At 43.2% G+C, this 25,000-nt stretch overlaps 1 protein-coding gene across 4 annotated transcripts in view; it reads right to left on the bottom strand.

Annotated features, from left to right (window-relative positions):
• The window catches only part of LOC123750456 (5-hydroxytryptamine receptor), a 136,144-nt gene that overhangs the window by 90,790 nt on the left and 20,354 nt on the right, over nucleotides 1-25,000 (bottom strand). The window contains exons 1-2 of one of the 4 annotated variants that reach the window (XM_069336311.1): nucleotides 17,576-17,644; nucleotides 16,160-16,273 (exon numbers count right to left, since the gene is read on the bottom strand). The exons of 1 other annotated variant lie outside the window; for it this stretch is intronic. The gene's annotated coding sequence lies outside the window, so the exon portion shown is untranslated. Of the gene's footprint in view, nucleotides 1-3,371; nucleotides 3,878-16,159; nucleotides 16,274-17,575; nucleotides 17,664-25,000 lie in introns of those variants that run through there. 2 more of the 4 variants (XM_069336310.1, XM_069336312.1) reach the window with 2 other exon arrangements.

Genomic DNA, 25,000 nt, shown 5'->3' with positions numbered 1-25,000 from the left:
TATCCAGGCTCCTATCCAGGCCCCTATCTAGAATTGCCATCATTATTATTATTATTTTATTATGGACTTTACACCACCTCTTTGCACGCATTAACAAGCAAGTCTCAAACAACGACCAATTACCTTGTCAAGAACTCAATAATGACTTAACCAAACGCGTTCCTCTAATTGGTTGTTAGTCCCGTGATTAAGCTCACAAGAAGGTGGTTGGCTGGTTGAATGCGCTTCATAGATCGAACAGATATGGAAAGTGGTGGTGTGTTTCGAAATTTGGTGATTGTGAACCGAATCTGGTGATTTCGAATAGGGTTGTCTTTCTTTTTGTTTCTTTTAAGTATCCGGAGATTACTTCTTCTCAGTTAGAATGAAGGAGTCGAATATATACATAAACGTATGAATTCATATGTGTAGGTCATTTGTATGTATAAATTTGATTTTATGTGATTATATATACACAACAGTATAAGGAAATGTAGATGTTTATCTCTCAGAATGTTTGGTAATATGTTTATTGTTTGTGATGTGTGTCTATGTATGTATTAACACGATGTACCGAACGGGGTGAGAATAGCTTGAGCTACCTCATCCCTTTGTGTGTATTTTACCTCAATAAACTTATTTCAGTTTCAATTTCAACTACAGTATATAAAGTTATAGGTCAGATATTTAGGGCTAGCCTCACCCAAATTTGTGGGGGAAATAGTGTAGGCCTGTAGGGTACCGGACGGACATAGGCTTCGTCAGGGTAGGCCTTAGTTAAATGTATATTAACTAATTGCACGACTGATTTTCATGAAGTCTGAAATAAATTCAGGATGAAATTGGGAATGTGATGTCCGTAGAGTCTGAAATTACTGTGAAGTTACTTATGCCATTTATGCTTTAATTAAAAATGTATTTTCCGAGAGCAGGGGAAAAGGTGGAAGAGGGGGGTGAAGGGTGAGATGGGATGGGGCTGTGGGAAGGGAGGAGGGGTCTGTGGGAAGGGGGGAAAGGGGGGGGGGGGCATGCCTAACCTACCACATAACTCAAAACCTGTCAGTCACTAATATTATCAAACGTGTAATTTGGTCTGGCTGTTCTCAGGCTAGGCTCGTTCAGGCGGCGATTAGACCCAAATTCATCAATTTCATTGCACTGTCTATTCGAAATTTGTCTTTTCTGAAACATTGGGTAATATTATTACCAACTAGAATGTGTTGAATTAAGGCCTAACCTAGGTTAGATTAGGTGGTTAGGTTCCGGGAGCGATTATTGGCATTTGGGGTACGTGGGAGAAGTATTTACAGCAGTGGGATTCGAACCGAGGACATAAACGAAGCAGTGTTCGAGAAACGTACAAACGTCATAACAACAGAGACGTGTAAAACGTTTGTTCCCTGTTAACCCACAACGTAACGGTCCCTACGATTCCTCTTGTTACAACTTGTAAAAAAGTTGTTACATCTTGTTACGACGTTTTTAAGACATATCAGAACGTTGTAACAAGTTGTTATATTGGTTGTTACAATTGTCAAGTGTTGTTAAAACGTTGTTTGAACGTTGTAGTTTGGTCGTGTGTTTGGCGGGTCATGCATAAACACGGGGGTTTAGACAGCTGGGTTAATGAGCATTTGGCCTGTGTTGATGAGGACAGCCCGCCGAGAGCGAAGGAGGGCTCTAGTGCCTCCGAAGCAATGATAATAAAACTCCTAATGTGAGAAACAGAGTGATTGAAATGAAGAAAACTCTCCAATGTACATGAATTCCTACATGCACCAACCAAAGAAAATCCTACTGACTATTTACCAAAAGGACTGATAAAACAAATATAAAAGAGAGAGAGAGAGAGAGAGAGAGAGAGAGAGAGAGAGAGAGAGAGAGAGAGAGAGAGAGAGAGAGAGAGAGAGACAGAGAGACGCAACTGTATTTCCAGGACCCAAGAGGTTAACTGATAGTAACTGACCTAAACAAGGCCACCGCCGCCATGTTCAACAGGAAACATTGGCCATAAACTGTTCCAGGGGCTCCATTGCGGGTAAATTGTTCAGAATAACACAGTTTTTCGTGTCTCCTGAAATGTGGCATCAAATTCCACTTTCCTGGAGTACTTCAGTATTGGATTGAACAGACTACAGAGTAAATGTCGAAAATCTCCCGTACAAAACTGTTCAAAATTTCGGACAGTGGAATTGATTACGACAATCGTGTTATTTTGTGGTGTGATAAATTATTACCTAACAGAGATATTGATTTTGGCACTTCAATATTCCTTGCTCCTCCCAAGAAGCACTTGGTGACCCATATGGAGGTGCCACACGCCCATCAGAACACCACAAAACACGGACGGGGTTCAAGAAACGTTAACAAACGTTAGACAACAATATTAGATTCCACACGACAGCCAAACTGCTAAAGCCATCATGACCAAATGCACCATTTTACAGGAGATACGAGGCCCAGGTGCAGGCACACCCTGGCCCTTCAACACGGAAACTGCGCCTACGACCATACGAGACGACCAGAGAATTCTAAGAATAATCAAAGTCCTGTCAAAGGGCATATAACTAAGTCTAACAACTAAAGATCAACATATCCACTTGAAGTCTGCTGGACTAATTATGTCTGCGGAATTAACAAAACCACACATACATGACACACACTCCTTCAGAACAGCCACACAGATGTGCAAGCAAAAAATGAATAAATTATTTATCGAGAATGAGTAACTGGAAGACTCTAGTCTGGCCTGGAAACCCTCTGCTCTCCCCCATATATGTGGAAAATGTCCGCCACTTAAGTATTAACACTGTATATCATTACTATAAGATATGCCTATGTGACTTTCTGTGTCTACCCTTGATCACCCAGCAACAAAGTGACACAGTATTGGATCAATTACTGGATCACAGTATTGGATCAATTGACACGGTTTTGGATCAACTGATCAATTATCAAGCCCTCACAGCTTGATAATTTGATTAAATTACAATAAACATTGATAAAGTTAACACCGACGTTTCTGTCACGTAAATAACACCTTCAACCTAATGATAGCCGTCATAACTATGTATACAATCTGAGTAATTATGAATCACAACAATCACTCAAGGCTATTCTAACACATCTCAATAACAAATTATCGAACCTCACAACTAGACAACAACAAAACTAAGCCTTCCTAGTAAATATAAAATCCCGTGGCCTATGTATCCCAGAAAGCGATACATAGCTTTATGGCCACATAGCTATCCAAATAGCTATCCGTTATACTCACCAATGCACCCAGTACTGGGTGCATTGATGAGTATATCCACCTAACTTCCAACCTGCTGCTCACCAATCCATATCGTTATCCACGTAGACCAATCTGTTAATCCAGCCTTACTCACCTCCCAGTACGGTACGACTCGGGAGCCACTCCCTCACAGCCCCGCCGGACAATGGGGTCGTTGTGAACTAATAACTACGCCGCTCATTCCTTGCACAACGAAAAAAGTTACTTCTGCCTTCTTTGTTGTGGTGATGCTGTCTAATGTTATTTTGCCACTGATATCGTGAGATATCAGGGAAGAAAATCCACAGCTGTGATGAGTGGGTTCGAACCTGGGTGTTCCCAGACCCGCGTTCTACATGACTACGCCACGATGTGGTCAAATGAGAGTTTAGACGTTTAGAGCGTTCGTCTGGGACTACCCAGCGCGTAGGTTCGAATCCTTATAACGGCTGCTGTGGATTTTCTCACATTATTATTATATTAATTTCTAATAAGCATCTATAAGATGCCATTTGCGTCACTTGTCATTCATTAACGCGATGTTTGACATGTTGATGTGACAATCTTTGTGCCCGCCAAGCTGTTGACAAATCTGGTCTCCTTATGGTGTCGAATTTTGGATGATACTCGAGTCGAAATTCCTGAGTTCGCAGAAGGGGGAACATTTGTCTGTTTAGTAATCTTATATATAGCATAATGACCAGACCACACACCAGAATGTGAAGGGACGACGACGTTTCGGTCCGTCCTGGACCATTCTCAAGTCGACTGACAATCGACTTGAGAATGGTCCAGGACGGACCGAAACGTCGTCATCCCTTCACATTCTAGTGTGTGGTCTGGTCAATATACTTTAGCCACGTTATTGTGACTCATCGCCTGCTTATATATAGCATCTTTTGCTTGTATTATGGATGCTGTAGAGAAGCCTAGTGTGAGGGGGGGAGGTGTAACCAAGCTAAATACGAGATATGTAACTTGTGTGGGGGTTGAGCTCTGGCTCTTTGGTCCCGCTTATAAACTGCCAAGATGCACGGCATGAGGACACAGGAAGATATGAAACTATATATAGAAAGCCCTTTGATACACTCGAGGGAGCTTCCATCTATATCCACATATTTATATTCACAGAAAACTCGCAAAATTGACATACACACGTTTCTTCAAATCGAAGATGTGTGTAATATTTGTATTTGTAATTTATTTTTTTGCAATTGCTGATGCTATTTGGTATTGTGGCATATCTTCCACTAGGATTTAGTTCTGATATCGGTTGTGATGTAGGAGCTGGAGCCAGATTCACTGTCAGATTTGGCATTGAATCACTGCCTTGCTCTCTGTGTGTGGCACTTTAGTGTGGCACTGAATCAGTGCCTTGCTCACTGTGTGTGGCATTGAATCAGTGCCTTGCTCACTGTGTGTGGCATTGAATCAGTGCCTTGCTCACTGTGTGTGGCATTGAATCAGTGCCTTGCTCACTGTGTGTGGCATTGAATCAGTGCCTTGCTCTCTGTGTGTGGCACTGAATCAGTGCCTTGCTCACTGTGTGTGGCATTGAATCACTTTCTTGCTCACTGTAAATGGCACTGAATCACTGAGGGTGGTAACAGGGTAGAAGGGAGGTTGAGCCACGAGTCTTCGGCTATGTGCTCCTTTTAACCCACTCTGTAGATCTACCCAGTTATTAATATTTTATGATTATTATTAATTACTATCATCATCTTAAAATTATAAATTCTAAGAAATGGCATAAGTAGCGGTAGAAGTTGAAGCAGTAGAGGTAGTACCAGTAGAAGAAGTGGTTGTAGAAGTAGAAGTAGTATCTGTAGTAGATATAGTAGTAGCAGGAACAGCTGTAGAAAAGGCAGGAACATTCACAGCAAAAAAAATAAATCAAATCAGCAACCACGTTATTAGTAGTGAAAAAGCAGTTGTTGACTTCACATCAACGTATCAGTAGCACTGACAGTAGCAATGGAACAAGGAGCAGCAACACCAGTCCTCTACCCCCTACCCCCCTCCACACACACACACACACACACACACACACAGAACACCGTCATGATATAGAGTGGCTCTCTGTTCCCTGATTGGAGTCGAATGCGTTCGACTCCCTGATTGGAGTCGAATGAGATTCGACACGACGATGAGGGCTCCCTGTGAATCCCCCCCCCCCCCCCGCCCTGATGGCTCTACTGCCATCTCAAAGCTGAATGATAGGGAATTGAAGGGAGGAGGGAGGGGGGGGGGGCTTCAGGCCACAGCCCGAAACCTCAGGAGTTGAATAGTTGAAGGAGCCTGAGATGAATGTGGGTGGATTCCTTTGCAACTCAATCGTTGAATCTTTCAGTGGTTTTCTCGAAAAAAAAATGGCAAAGTAGGTTAGAATGAGTAGGGAAAAAAAGGGAATATTGAGTGTGAGAGATGAATAAGATTCTATTCAATTTCAACTGACTAGGAAAATAAAAATTGTTAGCAAGCTAGAATATAAATATAAGTTTAACAGCTAGTTTGAGAGACCCATCAGTAGTGAAAATTTATTGTAAAGGGGAAAATACGATTGGCAGATGAGGAAATAGGAAATAAAAAACAAGAATGGTGGGGGGAAAATATATAAAAAATACCCCCATATGGAAGCAAATGATAAAGGGAATTATCAGGGGGAAAGCGCCAAGCCACAACGACTATATAGCACTTGGAAGGACACGAGAGAGAGAGAGAGAGAGAGAGAGAGAGAGAGAGAGAGAGAGAGAGAGAGAGAGAGAGAGAGAGAGAGAGAGAGAGAGAGAGAGAGAGAGAGAGAGACAGAGAGAGAGAGACAGAGACAGAGACAGACAGAGAGACAGAGAGAGAGAGAAGAACGGAGGAATTAAAGACGCAAGCATGATGGAGAACACGAATCTTGAAGATTCACGAACATGAAAATCAAGACACAACAATAAATTATGGGAGACACGGAAGAATGTAAGAAGACTATTGTCTTAAGATCCCCCGACAGACTGTAGCGAGGGTCGCTTCATGTCTGCAAGATCGTCACGTTGCAAGACTCAAAGACATGTCTTTGAGTCTTAGATAAGATAAGTCAACCAATTTGAAGATGCATCCCCGATTTTTTTTTTTTTCTGTGAGGAACTGTTGTGTGTATACGTTTGTGAGTGTGTGTGTGTGTGTGTGTGTGTGTGTGTGTGTTTGTGTGTGTACTCACCTAGTTGTACTCACCTAGTTGTGTTTGCGGGGGTTGAGCTCTGGCTCTTTGGTCCCGCCTCTCAACCGTCAATCAACAGGTGTACAGATTCCTGAGCCTATCGGGCTCTGTCATATCTACACTTGAAACTGTGTATGGAGTCAGCCTCCACCACATCACCCCCTAATGCATTCCATATGTGTGTGTGTGTGTGTGTGTGTGTGTGTGTGTGTGTGTGTGTGTGTGTGTGTGTGTGTGTGTGTGTGTGTGTGTGTGTGTGTGTGTGTGTGTGTGTATTCATCTAGTTGTATTCACCTAGTAGTACTTGCGGGGGTTGAGCTTTGTCTCTTTGGTCCCGCCTCTCAACTGTCAATCAACTGGTGTACAGATTCCTGAGCCTACTGGGCTCTATCATATCTACACTTCAAACTGTGTATGGAGTCAGCCTCCACCACATCACTGCCTAATGCATTCCATTTATTAACTACTCTGACACAGAAAAAAAATTCTTTCTAACGTCCCTGTGGCTCATTTGGGTACTCAGTTTCCACCTGTGTCCCCTTGTTCGAGTTTCACCCGTGTTAAACAGTTTATCTTTATCCTGTCAATTCCTCTTAGAATTTTGTAGGCTGTGATCATGTCTCCCCGAGCTCTCCTGTGTGCGCGTGTGTGCGCGCGCGTGAGGGGTTAAAACAGACACACACTGGACGCCTGTAACAGCCCCATCTAATAGTGTCATTAGCATGCTCTCAGCGAGGCCATTTTGCCCGGACACTGACACCTCTGTTTCAAGGGTTCTCCAACACCTGCCCCTTTCTTCCCTCCCCTCTTCTCCCTCTCTCCCTCCCTCCCTCCCTTCCTCTTCTCCCTCACTTCCTCCCTCCCTCTCTCTTCTCACCCCTCCATCCTTCCCCCTCATCTTCCCTTCGTTCCTCTCTCTCTCTCTCTCTCTCTCTCTCTCTCTCTCTCACACACACTCACACACACACACACACACACACACACACACACACACACACTACACCCCCCCCCCCAACACACCACAACACATCCTCTAGGATGCCCACGTGGACGAGATAAGCAACAAGGGGGAGGCTGTGTGGGGGCATCTTAACACCCTCACTCTCAGGATGTCAGCAAATAGCAAGCATCTCGCCTCCTTTCCTGCCACGTCTTAACGACCTGAAGGAGAAAATCATTGACTTCGGCAGATGTTTTGGCTCGTTAGGCTGGTGATATATATTTGGTGGTAGGTGGGTGAGTGGTAGTGGTGGTTGTTGTTGTTGGGTGGTAGCAGGTAGGTGGGTAGTGGAGGGTAGGTGGGTGGTAGTGATTATTGGCGGTGGTCTTTTGAAGGTGAAAAGAGGGGGGAGGGGGTTTAGGCAGAGGTGGAAAGAGGGGGGGAGTTGTTGGAGAGGATAGGGTGCTGTTGGTGGGGGAGTATGGGGGTGTTGGAGAGGGGGTATGGGGGTGCTGGAGGGAGGGGGGTGGAGTGCCTAGACTAAATGCTGTTTGTGAACTTTTGAACAGCAGTTATCTTAATTAGTTTGAACCAAAATCTTAAATAACCTAACCACCATTCACAGGAATGAGTGGAACAAGTGAATTTATCACCGTTGGAGTTACATTATTGAAGCTTTTGATCCTAAACTTTTTCAGATTAATACAGTGAAGAATTTATTAATAGAGCTTTCAGTCTTTGGTCCTACTGCAAGTTATTTGATGCTAAGATTAATTTTCTACGAAAGTTTTTTAATCAAATGACTTTGATAGAAATTTTTTTTATAGAATTTTTGACGATTTTTTTGTATAAATTCTCCATTTTTACCCGACACCCGATTTTTACCCGATTTTTACTAACCACTAAAAATACTGACTATATAAAAATTCCTTACCTGGATTCTCTAAGTTATATTAGGAAAGAACTTAACATTCTCAGATATACTAATCCACATAGAGACATTAAGTGTGTGTTTACCAATAACTACAGTTAAGGAACCTATTTTAAACATAGATATCCTTTACCCTTTGATATCGGATCCTGTGCAGGCCGTCATTTTAAACGACCTACAGGTGTAATGTTCGATACATGGGAAATACCTCACAACACGTAAGTACCGAGTCTGTGATCATATGGGAAGCTTACCTTACCTTACAGGAGTACCTGTTAGGTAAGTAACTTCCTCTACGATACGAGATCCTTGTGAAGACATAGGAGTTACCTCTCTTACACTCAGAACAGTCTCACAGGAATGACTTCAAGCTGACTAGACTTGAAGTCATTCTAGAAAAGAACTCAACGTCTTGAAATTGATTTATATTGGTCAAATGAGACCCCGAGTTGAACCACCACGCCTCCTTAACTGCATTCTTCATTCACTTCGTCTTTAGCAAGAGTCGTCTTCTGCAAGAGTCGTCTTCTGCAAAAGTCGTCTTCTGCAAGAGCCGTCTTCTGCAAGAGTCGTCTTCTGCAAGAGCCGTCTTCTGCAAGAGCCGTCTTCTGCAAGAGTCGTCTTCTGCAAGAGCCGTCTTCTGCAAGAGCCGTCTTCTGCAAGAGTCGTCTTCTACAAGAGCCATCTTCTACAAGAGTCGTCTTCTACAAGAGTCGTCTTCTGCAAGAGCCGTCTTCTACAAGAGCCGTCTTCTGCAAGAGTCGTCTTCTGCAAGAGTCGTCTTCTGCAAGAGTCGTCTTCTGCAAGAGTCGTCTTCTGCAAGAGTCGTCTTCTGCAAGAGTCGTCTTCTGCAAGAGTCGTCTTCTGCAAGAGTCGTCTTCTGCAAGAAGGCTGCCAGGTGGGAGTAGTCCTTCTTACTATCGAACATTTCAAACATCTTTGGGTTTGATTTGATTGTTTTAGACAATTTATGTCAACTGATTTCTATAAATCTTAATCTTAATATTGATATTTTGAGCTAATTTTCTTTCCTTTTTTCCTCTCTCTCTCTCTCTCTCTCTCTCTCTCTCTCTCTCTCTCTCTCTCTCTCTCTCTCTCTCTCTCTCTCTCTCTCTCCCTCCCTCCCGCTCCCTCTCCCTCTTCAGTCACCCTGTCACCATCCATTCTCTCTACGCCTTCCACAAACACAATTCTTTTACCACACAAAATTCCTCTATATTTTTGCTTCCCTTATAACTTAGCTCAAAATAGCGACCCCTAGTTATCTTCAAAGCCCATAGTCCAAATTTTGCAGCAAAAATGCTAACGTATGTAAATGTGTGTATATATATATATATATATATATATATATATATATATATATATATATATATATATATATATATATATATATATATACATATATATATATATATATACACAAATACATACATGTATACATAACTGAATACTACTATCATGAATAATACCAGGAATGGGCCAAGAAAAGGTTCACCCTTGGATTGTGTACTCCCAGAGATCTGCTCATATAGATCCACTCCCATACATCTGCGAGCAGATCTGCTCGTGATCTGCATAGGGGGATTCGAAGGGGGAGGGATACGAGCTACGAGTCCACGATCACATACACACACATATACATACTTTTTAGAGTTGAGAGGCGGAACCAAAGAGCCAGAGCTCAACCCCCGCAAGCACAACTGGGAGAGTACACACACGCACCACAATAGCAGCAATTAGGTTAGTACTCAAACTGGATCGATCCTTGGAAGGTTTAGGACGTTCTCGTATCTGGACAGAACCCCACCGTACCTGGACACAACATCTATGTACCTGGACACAAGGTTTCCGTACCTGGACACAACGTCTCTGTACCTGGACACAACGTCCTCATACCTGGACACAAGGTCCTCATACCTGGACACAAGGTCCTCATACCTGGACACAAGGTCCTCATACCTGGACACTAGTAATACAATTACAGAACAATTACGATGTACTGTACCCGAGTCTCTACCTGTAACTTCTCATTTGCAAACACCTGTAACTCTATCCCACAAATGCTCCCCAAACCTGTACCTTACATAGGCTAACATCTGTACCACCACCTGTACACACGCTGTAACCGTCACTCTGAATACAGTTAACTCACAACTTGTATCAACAGGCTGTTGGATCAAACGACTTTACAGAATGAAGGGGCGAAAAAAATTATTTACGAGAGAGAGAGAGAGAGAGAGAGAGAGAGAGAGAGAGAGAGAGAGAGAGAGAGAGAGAGAGAGAGAGAGAGACAGACAGACAGACAACGAATGCCTGGAAGAATCGCCGTAAAACCAGCACCAAGAGACAATTCCCTCCATCACATTACATCATGCTTCCATCACATTATCTCTCTCTCTCTCCTTCACAACGATCGGCCTCTATGACACAATTACCTCGGCTCTATTAGGACAGAGCGTTCGAGGAGCGCTGTGCCACGCACCTCTATGACACACATCTCAATTTAAATAAACGTTTTTTTCTCGGATTTGCGACGCACGCAAGCGCTATGTGGCCAGAATAAAACGAGATTGTATTGGTAAATAACACAGTAAAGCAAAGCTTGGCGACTATTGCTTGGTATTTCCATCTCCTGAGAGAGAGAGAGAGAGAGAGAGAGAGAGAGAGAGAGAGAGAGAGAGAGAGAGAGAGAGAGAGAGAGAGAGAGAGAGAGAGAGACAGAGAGAGAGACAGAGAGAGAGACAGAGAGAGAGAGAGAGACAGAGAGAGAGACAGAGAGAGAGACAGAGAGAGAGACAGAGAGAGAGAGAGAGAGAGAGAGAGAGACAGAGAGAGAGAGAGAGAAAGAGACAGAGACAGACAGAAACTGACAACCAGTCTCGCTTGGATAAATCTTCTTTGTGGAATTTCCATTGCCATTCAACCAGTATATATCTAACGAGATACAGATGGCTAACAATAACAGCTTAAAATACCAACAATTTTATGGTTATTCGCTAGACGATCACAGGATCGCATCCAGTCTTCTCCTTACGCTGCTTAAACTCTCAACGTTTATACAAAGTTCATTAACAAGTGAAACAACCTCATATAAGGCATTATTTTTAATTACTTTTGTGTGATAATATGTAAGTAAATGCGCTGTGACGATCGTAATTTTTCACGGGATCTGCTGAGTCATTATATATTCTCTTATGAAACTTTAATTTACACCTTTTCGTGTGAAAATAAACGTAGTATAAACGATCTGAATTCTTCATTCTGGAGGCTGACTGTCAACTCTGTGATGTAAACAAACGCACGTGGTCGCATGACGTCACATTCGTTTACGGTAGTTGACTGACTCAGCTGATGTAAACAAAGTCACGTGGCTGAGTTACGTCACATTCATTTATGGAGATTGACCGTCTCAGCTGTCATGTAAACAAAGCCACGTGGCCGAATGACGTCACTCTCGTTTATGGAGGATGACTGTCTCATCTGTGTTGTAAACAGTGACGTAATCACATGACTGTCACAGCAGGGGAGTCATGCATTATTTGGAGGTGTTATTCATTTACCTCCAGTCCTGTGTAACAGTCAAGTCAGTCCTGTAAAGTCTACAGCAGTTTCGAAGCTATGAGTAGAATATTCAAACACACACACACACACACACCACACACACACCACACACACACACACACACACACACACACACACACACACACACACACACACACATCTTGAGGCTTCAAGAAAACCTGGAAGAATGTATCATTTGGGAAATGAAATACTTCAAGAGTCAGAGAGAGAGAAAGACCTGGGGGTTGATATCACACCAGACCTGTCCCCTGAAGCTCATATCAAGAGGATAACATCAGCGGCATATGCCAGGTTGGCTAACATAAGAACGGCCTTTAGAAACTTGTATAAGGAATCTTTCAGAACATTGTATACCACATATGTCAGACCAATCCTGGAGTATGCGGCTCCAGCATAGGAGTCCATATCTAGTCAAGGATAAGACTAAACTGGAAAAGGTTCAAAGATTTGCCACCAGACTAGTACCCGAGCTGAGAGGTATGAGCTACGAGGAGAGACTACGGGAATTAAACCTCACGTCACTGGGAGACAGAAGAGTTAGAGGGGACATGATCACCACATACAAGATTCTCAGAGGAATTGATAGGGTAGATAAAGACAGACTATTTAACACAAGGGGCACACGCACTAGGGGACACAGGTAGAAACTGAGAGCCCAAATGCGCCATAGAGACGTTGGAAAGAATTTTTTCAGTGTCATAGTAGACAAATGGAATGCATTAGGCAGTGATGTGGTGGAGGCTGACTCCATACACAACTTCAAGTGTAGATATGATAGAGCCCAGTAGGGTCAGGAACCTGTACACCAGTTGATTGACGGTTGAGAGGCGGGACCAAAGAACCAGAGCTCAACCCCCGCAAGCACAAATAAGTGAGTACAAATAGGTGAGTACATAGTTGTCAATTGTGTGTGACCAAAAAACGGGACCAAAGAGCCAAAGATCAACCACCCTAAGCACAACTAGGTGAGTACACACGCACACACATACATATTATATATATATATATATATATATATATATATATATATATATATATATATGTCGTACCTAATAGCCAGAACGCACTTCTCAGCCTACTATTCAAGGCCCGATTTGCCTAATAAGCCAAGTTTTCATGAATTAATGTTTTTTCGTCTACCTAACCTACCTAACCTAACCTAACCTAGCTTTTTTTGGCTACCTAACCTAACCTTACCTATAAATATAGGTTAGGTAGGGTTGGTTAAGTTCGGTCATATATCTACGTTAATTTTAACTCCAATAAAAAAAATTGACCTCATACATAGAGAAAAGGGTTGCTTTATCATTTCATAAGAAAAAAATTATAGTAAATATATTAATTCAGGAAAACTTGGCTTATTAGGCAAATCGGGCCTTGAATAGTAGGCTGAGAAGTGAGTTCTGGCTACTAGGTACGACATATATATATATATATATATATATATATATATATATCTCTTTACTAACATATTTTTTAGAACAGAAAGTGTGTATTTTTGTAAACTTATGCAAGTCGTTATGTACATAAATACACAAGGGGAAGCCCAACCACATTACAGAACCTTAATGGTGTTTATATTACAACACCCTGCAGGGCTGTACCCTACTGACCCAGGAACACCTTCAACTGAGGTCAGAGGTCAAGAACAGAGGACAGGAACTGAGGTCAGAGGTCAGGAACTGAGGTCAGAGGTCAGGAACTGAGGACAGAGGACGGGAACTGAGGTCAGAGGTCAGGAACTGAGGTCAGAGGTCAGGAACTGAGATCAGAGGTCAGGAACTGAGATCAGAGGCCAGGAACTGAGGTCAGAGATCAGGAACTGAGATCAGAGGTCATGAACTGAGATCAGAGGTCAGGAACTGAGATCAGAGGTCAGGAACTGAGATCAGAGGTCAGGAACTGAGATCAGAGGTCAGGAACTGAGATCAGAGGTCAGGAACTGAGATCAGAGGTCAGGAACTGAGATCAGAGGCCAGGAACTGAGGTCAGAGGTCAGGAACTGAGGTCAGAGATCAGGAACTGAGATCAGAGGTCAGGAACTGAGATCAGAGGTCATGAACTGAGATCAGAGGTCAGGAACTGAGATCAGAGGTCAGGAACTGAGATCAGAGGTCATGAACTGAGATCAGAGGTCAGGAACTGAGATCAGAGGTCAGGAACTGAGATCAGAGGTCAGGAACTGAGATCAGAGGTCAGGAACTGAGATCAGAGGTCAGGAACTGAGATCAGAGGCCAGGAACTGAGGTCAGAGGTCAGGAACTGAGGTCAGAGATCAGGAACTGAGATCAGAGGTCAGGAACTGAGATCAGAGGTCATGAACTGAGATCAGAGGTCAGGAACTGAGATCAGAGGTCATGAACTGAGATCAGAGGTCAGGAACTGAGATCAGAGGTCAGGAACTGAGATCAGAGGTCATGAACTGAGATCAGAGGTCATGAACTGAGATCAGAGGTCAGGAACTGAGATCAGAGGTCAGGAACTGAGATCAGAGGTCAGGAACTGAGATCAGAGGTCAGGTACACACTCAAGGCCACGGCACATAAGGACAAAAATTGTGAAATGGAAAAACTTTATAGCAATGGTTGTTATATATTTCCTTTGGCACACAAAAGGATTTTTATTTTTAAGGGAGAAGAGAGAGAGAGAGAGAGAGAGAGAGAGAGAGAGAGAGAGAGAGAGAGAGAGAGAGAGAGAGAGAGAGAGAGAGAGAGAGAGAGAGAGACAGACAGAGAGACAGAGAGAGACAGAGAGAGAGAGAGAGCGAGAGAGAGCGAGAGAGCGAGAGAGAGAGAGAGAGAGAGAGAGAGAGAGAGAGAGAGAGAGAGAGAGAGAGAGAGAGAGAGAGAGAGAGAGAGAGAGAGAGAGAGAGAGAGAGAAGAATTATGAATATGATAAGAATGTTGTGATAAGAATTATTTTAACCAACAACCATTCCCCTTACTTTCCTTTCCCTTATTTTCTCTTCCCTTACTCTCACCTGACCACCCCTTCCCTCCTGCATCTCCTCAACCCCCCCCCCCATCCCTTCCTTCCCTCCCCTCCCTCATTTTTACATTTAGGGAGAATATTATAAGAATATTTCGAGAATATTGTGATTCTCAATATTTGACCTCAGATGTTGTGCTTCCAATTTACCCTCAAGTGACATGTTCTGTCTTAGCCCCCAAGTGACGTGTTCTGTCTTAGCCCCCAAGTGACGTGTTCTGTCTTAGCCCCCAAGTGACGTGTTCTGTTTTAGCCCTCAAGTGACATGTTTTGTCTTAACCCTCAAATGACATGTTCTGTCTTAGCCCTCAAGTAACATGTTCTGTCATAGCCCTCAAGTGACGTGTTCTGTCTTAGCCCTCAAGTGACGTGTTCTGTCTTAGCCCTCAAGTGACGTGTTCCTTCTTAGCCCTCAAGTGACATTTTCTGTCTTAGCCCTCAAGTGACGTGTTCTGTCATAGCCCTCAAGTGACGTGTTCTGTCTTAGCCCTCAAGTGACGTGTTCTGTCTTAGCCCTCAAGTGACGTGTTCTGTCCTAGCCCTCAAGTGACATGTCCTGTCTAAGCCCTCAAGTGATATGTTCTGTCTTAACTCTCAAGTGACATGTCCTGTCGCAATCACACATGTACATGTTCTAGCGTCATCACACACACACACACACACACACACACACACAACACAAGAGGGCCGAGTACCTAAGCAACAGAAGACAGCGAGTCACTGTGAGGGGTGAGGCCTCAAATTGGCGAGACGTCACCAGTGGAGTCCCGCAGGGGTCAGTCCTTGGACCTATACTGTTTCTGATACATGTAAATGATATCCCAGTGGGAATAGACTCGTTCCTCTCAATGTTTGCTGGTGATGAAAAAATTATGAGGATGATTAAGACAGAAGAAGACAGTATGAGGTTACAAGATGATCTATACAAACTGAAGGAATGGTCCAACAAATGGCTACTAAAGTTCAATCCAAGTAAATGTAAGGTAATGAGGTGGAGGGAAAAGGAGGCCAGATACTGAATATCTAATAGGAGACAAAGTCCTTCACGAAACGGACAGAGAGAAAGATCTAGGAGTTGATATTACGCCGAACCTGTCCCATTAAATCCCACATCAGAATCAATACCATTATCGGCGTATGCAAGGCTGGCTAATATCAGCACTGCCTTCAGGAACCTGTGTCAGGAATTACTGAGAACCTTGTATACCATATGTAAGACCAATTCTGGAGTATGCAGCTTCAGCATGGAGTCCATACCTTGTCAAGCACACGACGAAGCTGGAGAATGTTCAGGGGTATGCCACTAGGCTAATCCCAGAACTAAGAGGCATGAGTTATGAGGAAACGCTGCGTGAATTTCACCTCACGTCGCTGGAAGATAGAAGAGCTCGGGGAGACATGATCACCACATATAAAATTATCAGGGGAATTGACAGGGTAGATAAGGACGGATAATTAAACACGGGTGGGACACGAACAAGGGGACACAGGTGGAAACTGAGTACCCAAATGAGCCACAGGGACGTTAGAAAGAACTTTTTCAGTGTCAGAGTAGTTAACGGATGGAATGCATTAGAAGTGATGTGGTGGAGGCCGACTCCATACACAGTTTCAAATGTAGATATGATAGAGCCCAGTAGGCTCAGGAATCTGTACACCAGTTGATTGACAGTTGAGATGCGGGACCAAAGAGCCAGAGCTCAACCATGTACGTGTTTCAGCGACATCTCACACACACACACACACACACACACGAATAAATATATTTCTGTTTATTTTGTCATTCTGTTATAAAAGTTTTTATATTAATTTTATATATAGCTAAACTGCTCGTTTTGTGTGTTTTATTGCATGTAAAGCAGCAGTCAGATTCACGAAAGCACTTACGCAAGCACTTACGAACCTGTACATCTTTCCTCAATCTTTGACGGCTTTGGTTACATTTATTAAACAGTTTACAAGCATGAAAACTTCCCAATCAACTGTTGTTATGGTTATAAACAGCCTCCTGGTGCTTCCGAGCTCATTAACTGTTTAATAACTGTAAACAAAGCCGCCAAAGATTGAGAAAAGATGTAAAGGTTCGTAAGTGTTTTGTAAGTGCTTTCGTGAATCTGGCCCTCAGGTTCTTAGTGAAGTTAACCTCGACCCTTATATGCTGCATTCAGATTGTTATTGTATCTCTGATTGTGATTGTGATCAATCTGATTGTTATTGTAACTCTGATTGTGATTGTGATCAATCTGATTGTTATTGTAACTCTGATTGTGATTGTGATCAATCTGATTGTTATTGTTACTCAGGTAAACTCCAAGTCTCTCTGGCTGTCTTTTTCGGGCCCACTGTTTAAACAACTTTGAGTGTCTTGTTTACGGTATTAGACATTTTTCTTCCATTATTTAGACAAACACTAGTTTGGTGAAAGTTTTGATAACGAAAATGACGCTGATAACCGAAAAAAAACTTGTTTAGCTTATTCAATTAAATCATTCGACTGCGACACTTAAGCACTGAAATCTTTGCTTTTTTTGGGGGGAAAGTTTTCAACTTCGATAATATTTTTTTTCCCCCTCTTCCACTGTACCTTTCCTCTCCCTTTCCCATCTCTCCGTGAGAGGACAAAACACACACACACACACGCACATACAAGCACACAAGCACACACACACACACCTCTCTCACGGGAAGTGCGTATGTCCCCCCAAACCGCACGAGACTAATGCTTTCCCGCGGGCGGCCCGAATGCAACTGACTGGGCGGCCGATTCGAACCCCAGCCGCGTCTAAGCCTCGCCCACTGTGATGCCTCCACGCATGCGCAAAACCACCTCCTCTTTCCCCTCTTTGGCGGGATTTGCTCCTCCGAAATGATTAGGACATGCTCACACACACACACACAGAGGGCGCGCACGGGTGGAGGTTTAGACAGCCTGTGTTTGGATGTGTTTGTAATGTGTTTGTTGTGTTTGTAATGACGTTGTGTGGTTGGGCAGCGGCTTGAACAGTGTCTAGACTCCCCCCCCCCCTCTCTCTCTCTCTCTCTCTCTCTCTCTCTCTCTCTCTCTCTCTCTCTCTCACACTCACCACGTGGATTCCGAAATCACAAAACGTCTTCGAAGTGCTTGAAGAGGAAGTTTGTACTCTTAGCATATTAAAATCAACAGAAAAAAAGTGTTACATGTAAACAAATCAAAGCAATATGTAAACAAGTCGAAACAATATATAAAAAAAATATTAAAACTTTATTTTATTATATATTAAATATTTACAAATATTAAATATGTAAATAAATAAAAGCACACTATTAAAAATTTGCCTGATCAGGCGACCCTTCGAACAAAAAAGAATCATGAAGTCTAATCACCGGATATCATTGCCAATAATGATAGTATATGTCATCCAGGTACCAAATGATGTCACCCAAGTACCAAATGATGTCACCCAAGTACTAAATGATGTCACCCAAGTACCAAATGATGTCACCCAAGTACTAAATGATGTCACCCAAGTACCAAATGATGTCACCCAGGTACCAAATGATGTCACCCAAGAATCAAATGATGTCAAAGTACCAAATGATGTCACCCAAGAATCAAATGATGTCAAAGTACCAAATGATGTCTCCAAGCACCAAATTTCAACAAATGAGACGAGCAATTAACCAAAGCAATAATCAATTAAAATCTTTATACAAAAGTTACGACTGAAAAAAAAAAGATACAATGAGATGACAGTAATAGATTTATTTGAAAGAATTCTTGGCATGTTAAATCAAATAAAAAGCCATGTTGTAATATAACGATTGTAATCATGGATGAATTCACTGGGAGTTAGAGAGTGTTTACTGAGCCGTGGGAGGCGGCGACGAGCGGAGTGCCGCAGGAGTTCCTTCTTGGTCCTCACCCACTATAAAATGAAATTCCATTTGATTTTCCTCAGGTGAACACAGTATCAGGCTTCGAACTTTTCTCCCCTTACATAGCTCATTCTTAAGTCTTATACCCTCGCAAGTTATATCCCTATAACGCGACCCGTCAGTCATTTACAACCAGGTACCCAATTACTCATGGGTGAACAAAGATTTTACGGGCCTAGTCGATACCCTGCTTGCGCAGGGTATGAACCCCAGCTGAAAGGATTCTGGAGCGTTCGACCGTTGCGCCACACGGGCTACCGGAAATACAAGACCGGACACCATTAACCCAGATATGATAAATAATCTGCAATGACTGGTACCAGTCACAACGTCAGATGTACAAAGAAATGAATAACACCATGAAAGAAGGTTTTCGTTCTAGAATTTCCTCCACAATTTCCACCCCCTATGCCCCTGTTACCTAGCAGTAAAATAGGTACCTGGGTGTTAGTCAGCTATCACGGGCTGCTTCCTGGGGGTGGAGGCCTGGTCGAGGACCGGGCCGCGGGGACACTAAAAAGCCCCGAAATCATCTCAAGATAACAATCTAGGTAAAATAAAAATAAAAACTAGGTATAAAAACTTCTACATTGTAGATTACTTAAATTTTAGTCAAATATAACTTAAAAACCTCGGAGAGTCCGATAAATTTTTAATTAATTTGTGATTTCTTTCTCAAACACAACATCACAGATTAAACAATGAGAAGTAACATATAATCCCTCGTATCTTGAGGTTATCTTCAGATGATTTCGGGGCTTTTTAGTGCCCCCGCGACCCGGTCCTCGACCAGGCCTCCACCCCCAGGAAGCAGCCTGTGACAGCTGACTAACACCCAGGTACCTATTTTACTGCTAGGTAACAGGGGCGTAGCGCGAAAGAAACTCTGCCCATTGTTTCTCGCCGGCGCCTGGGATTGAACCCAGGATCACAAGTCCAGAGTGTTGTCAGCTCGGCCGACCGGCCCCCTTTCGTATTATAGAAACTATAACATAACCAAAATAAAGGGCAAACTAGAGAAATATATCAATATATTTTTTTAATCCGACGAGATATCTATGTAAAGAACGTGATTATTTTGAGAGCGTGCAGGGGAAACTCCTTTAGTGAAACCCTTCACTCGAGAAACGTCATTCGTCAAACCCCCACTTGAATTATGCAGTAAGATTTTGGGCACCGTACTAAAGAATGTAGGTAAATTGAGTATTTAGAGACTATATTCAAAGTTAATACCAGAAACCTTCCCAATGCAATTGAAGAAACTAAGTCTACATTTCTTAGAAAGGTGTAGAGCAAGATGGTAGACAGGTTTCAAGTTTGCAATATGATCAAAAGGTGGAGATGTAAACCCATGTTAGAACACAAGATAGTTCAATAATCTTATATTTATAATACAAACAGGAAAACAACTTTAGATTTATACAAAAAAATAGGCAGATCAATCTGGGTTCGGAAACAGGATTTGTAACTTGTCGAAAAAGTTATCGGAAATAAACTCGTTGGTAATCTTCGAACAAAAGCTGTCTTTGAATAGGTCAGTTGGCCTTCGGTAGCTTAGTCTTCAATCTCATATTTGTCTTGTGTTCCATCGTCTGCCTTTTCACACATCCCTTTCTCCCTCACGTCCATCATTCATAACCCTATTCCCCTCCCCCCTTTCCCCTCTATCCAATTTGACACCTTCTCTCTATTTTAACGCCCTTATCCTTCCTTATCTGCTGTCTTCAACATTTCCCCTTCTCTTCTGTGTTCTTCCTCTCGCCATTTTTCCCCTTTTCCGTTCGGGAAAAGATGTGGCCAGGGCGCTGCCGCTTGACTGCTGAGGAACTACCTCTTACATAATTCATTCCTTTCTGCTTCCTTCCTACCGCCTTCCCTCCTAACTTTGCCTCCCTCCCACTACCTTCCGTACTCTTTTTTTCTTCTCTTCCGTACTCCCTCACAACCCTCTCACTTCCTTCCTTGTTTTACACACTTCCCTTCATTCCTGCCTTAATGTTCTATTGCCTGCCTTGCTAGCTCCTTCACATCATGTCTTCTCTCTTCCCTCCCTCTCTCTCTCTGTCTTACTCTCTCTCTCTCATTCTCTCTCTCCTCCCTTTATCCTTCCATCTCAACCTCCCTCCCCTCCGTCCTCTCTCCCTGCCCTTCTCCCTCCCTCCCTCCCTCTCACTGGGAAAGGAGGTCAATTTCTACATAAGTGTCTCGTGTTAGGTCTAGTTTACCTCACTCGTTACGACCTGATGTGACTGGTCAGTGTTGACTATCACCATCAACACCCTCATCATCCTCACCACCATCATCATTATTCATTGTTATTCTTGTTTAAAATGGTATTATTTTCTGTGTATTACGAAAATGTCATATTGGAGCAGAGAAGTAAGGGATTAGCTCGATCATAATTTTGAATTGTAATTAAAACTTTCAATAGTACAAAGTAGTGCAATTGTTTATATATATATATATATATAATATATATATATATATATATATATATATATATATATATATATATATATATATATATATATATATATATATGTCCTCACAGCGGAGGTCTTCGTCCTCTTGCAGGTCAGAGTTCGATTCCTCGACGCTCCAAGTGGCTTTGGGCAGGCGTGCCTTCCTTCCTTCCCTCCCATCGGCGCTCCTTGTCCTCCCATCCCACCCAAGTGCTATATATCGCTCCACTGGCTTAGCGCTTATAGTAATTACCTTTCCCATCGAGCGCCCGTTCCAGTGAGCCTCTTCACAGGTAGTTCTGAAAGGACATACGTGGAGGCTGAACCTGCAAGCTCCGAGCGACTTCGCCTCCTTCCTCTATTTAACAGTTCGTGTCTAGGTAAATTTAAGGTAAATTTCTGTAAATTTATGTGATCAGGAATCAATATTATATATATATATATATATATATATATATATATATATATATATATATATATATATATATATATATATATATATATATATATATATGTTCTTGTAGGGTGACTGTCAGCTTCTGGATTCAGGCTCTCAGTCCCCGTATGCCTCACTTGTAGAGTTATCCTCTTGTGGAGTCGACTCTATTGTAGAGTCGACTCTCTTCTAGAGTCGCCCCTCTTGCTTACTAATGCCGTGGCACGTGTACTTCCGTGCCTCACTGTGGCACGTGTACTTCCGTGCCTCACTGTGGCACGTGTACTTCCGTGCCTCACTGTGGCACGGCTCAGTTTCTGGTTCACATCCGTGTCCCTCTTGTCCGGACTATGTTCTGGTTAAAAAAATTATCCTGTCGGTATTGTCACTGCCTCTAAGGATCGTGTATGTCGTAATCATGTTACCTCTTTTAGTTGTTTATTTTCCACTATGTCAATTAGACCTTGGTTTCAGCTTTTCTTCAGAGCTTTGGCCCCCAAAAAAGATCCTTTGGATTTATTTAGGTTGGGATGTCAAGTAGGATTACGTATTTAAGTAAACGTCCCCGCCCAACCACTTGGGCTGGACGGTAGAGCGACGGTCTCGCTTCATGCAGGTCGGCGTTCAATCCCCGACTGTCCAAGTGGTTGGGCACTATTTCTTCCCCCTTCCCGTCCGTAATCCTTATCCTGCTCCCTTCCCACTGCTATATAGTCTAATGGCTTGGCGCTTTCCCCTGATAAATCCCTCCCCTCCTCCCCCCCCCCCCCTCGTCGCATCCCAAATCCTTACAATTTTGGGCACTTGATATGGTCTTATGACTTACAGAACAATAGATCTTGAATCTATTTCCTCTCATCTGCTGCCACTTCCACGGTGCGTAGTTCTATTAGCTTCTATTATGACCACTTCCAGGAAACCTTTCTTAGTATCCTACATATTAATTTCTCATTTTCGCTTGGCAATCTTCCCTCCAATCTAGTTTAATGACCTGATCGTTGAGACATTTCGACCTGATGAGACACAGTCAAGCTCTGGTAACTGTATCATTCTCGTGCCTTTTCTTTTTCCCTCCTGGAATATATTCGTTCCATTTGTCCTGTTGCAGTTGTTTCCATTCCTCCTTCGTCCTTGTCTTCCTGTGACTCTTCCATGGTCTCCTGATTTCCTTTCTTGCCTCAAGGCACTTCATGTTGGACCATAGTCCGCCACTGTTACCGCCGCCCTTTTCTCCTTGTGTTGGAAGGATTTTCTCCAGTTTCTGGGTCTTTGTAGGTCACAGGGTCCCACAAAGCACCGGTTGCATCCCCCACAATGCAGTTTGAACATCTATATATCAAAATTATCCGAGACATTGTACCCAGAAACATCTTTTCCTCACTTAAAGCAAAAAGAGCTGGAGGTTAAGCTTTTGTGCAATTCGCTGTGCTCTCTCTCTCTCTCTCTCTCTGTCTCTCTCTCTCTCTCTCTCTCTCTCTCTCTCTCTCTCTCTCTCTCTCTCTCTCTCTCTCTCTCTCTCTCTTCTCTCTCTCTATCTCTCTCTCTCTCTCTCTCTCTCACTCACGTATGGACTACCCAACACCCTTGTACGTTCCCCATTATTGCCGTAGTAAACACAAACTCCCCCATAAAGCCTCATAATAAAATTCATCCGATCTCTGAACAGGTTCAGCCAATCCCAACGGCTCTTGAACGAGCGATATCGCTGATAGCTGACTGGTGCTCCAGCTGACTTAACGAGGTGGCCCCACCTGCCCTCTTGCAGAGCCAGCCACCTGAGTTGATCCGTAAATGATGTGAATTATGTTTGGGGGTTCGGACGTGGGGAGCAAGGTGGTATGTTGTGGTGTTTGGGGGAGTTATGAGTCCTCTTTTTATGTGTGTTTGTAATAATGATAATAACATAAGGTATATTGACGCAATTGTCGAAACGGGATGGGGCAGCGCTACGCATGGAGGCTTGAGGAGTCTTAGATAAGGCAGGCTTATTCTTCTCCTTGTCCTAGTCCTGCCTGGTCTTCTTGTCCTAATCCTGCCTGGTCTCCTTGTCCTAGTCCTGCCTGGTCTCCTTGTTCTAGTCCTGCCTGGTCTCCTTGTTCTAGTCCTGCCTGGTCTCCTTGTCCTAGTCCTGCCTGGTCTCCTTGTCCTAGTCCTGCCTGGTCTCCTTGTCCTAATCCTGCCTGGTCTCCTTGTTCTAGTCCTGCCTGGTCTCCTTGTTCTAGTCCTGCCTGGTCTCCTTGTCCTAGTTCTCCTTGGTCTCCATCTAGTCCTCTTCCTTCTTCAGTTCCTCGCCAATTATCCTCCTCCTCCATCCCTCTCATCTGATAATATTCAAGAACCGACAATACAGGAAAACACCATGAGAAATATCGCCACAGTGAATTGCCATGAAAACCCAGGATTTCCAGGAAATAATTCCAGAAAATCGTCGGTATTCACGAGGACGCACCATGCTAAACAGCCAAGGCGATTTCTCGCCTTTGCTTGTGGCGCCATGATCGGCGCAGTCAACTGTTACCCAGAGTTTAACAGCCCGGAAATGGATAAATCTATTTATTAAACGACGCTGTTATAAAGAGTATGTATTGAAGCCAGTCTTGGCTCTCCGAGATGGCTTCTGCAGCGCGATGGATACAGTGCAGGTGGTGTACAGTGCAGATGGTGTACAGTGCAGGTGGTGTACAGTGCAGGTGGTGTACAGTGCAGGTGGTGTTAGTGACTGAGTATTAACTACTTAATAAATCCGTACTTTAGATACCGCTACGATCCAAGCTAATAATAATAATAATAAAAATAATTTAGCGTATGATATCGCAATGGTTGCTCCCAAAAGTGCATTCTTCTGACCTATCTCCCGGGTACCTATTTCTCTAAGTGAACAGTGGTATCAGGTAAAAGGTAACGTTGCCCACCCGTTTCCGTTCCGTGCGGGGATTCAACCCGGGATTCTTGGATGTGGACGAAGAGCCTGTGGATGACAGTTTACAATCTACGTCATCCACTTACCGTCGGACTCGGGGAAAAAAATAAAAATACCCCGAAACGTAATGGGAATTCTCGGAGATGTGATTGAAATCAGTCAGTTAGAATTTGCTGCCAGATCCACGCACACGAGGACGGTCTGAACACGAGGCTGAGGATGTACTCGGGTCGTAAGATGCACTCGGGTCGTAGGAGGATGTACTCGGGTCGTAGGAGGATGTACTAGGGTCGTAGGATGACGTATTCGGGTCGTAGGAGGAAGTACTCGGGTCGTAGGATGATGTATTCGGGTCGTAGGAGGAT

This window comes from Procambarus clarkii, chromosome 35, assembly GCF_040958095.1.
Source record: "Procambarus clarkii isolate CNS0578487 chromosome 35, FALCON_Pclarkii_2.0, whole genome shotgun sequence".
Lineage (NCBI taxonomy): Eukaryota > Metazoa > Arthropoda > Malacostraca > Decapoda > Cambaridae > Procambarus > Procambarus clarkii.
This window is presented reverse-complemented; position numbering and strand designations above follow the sequence as displayed.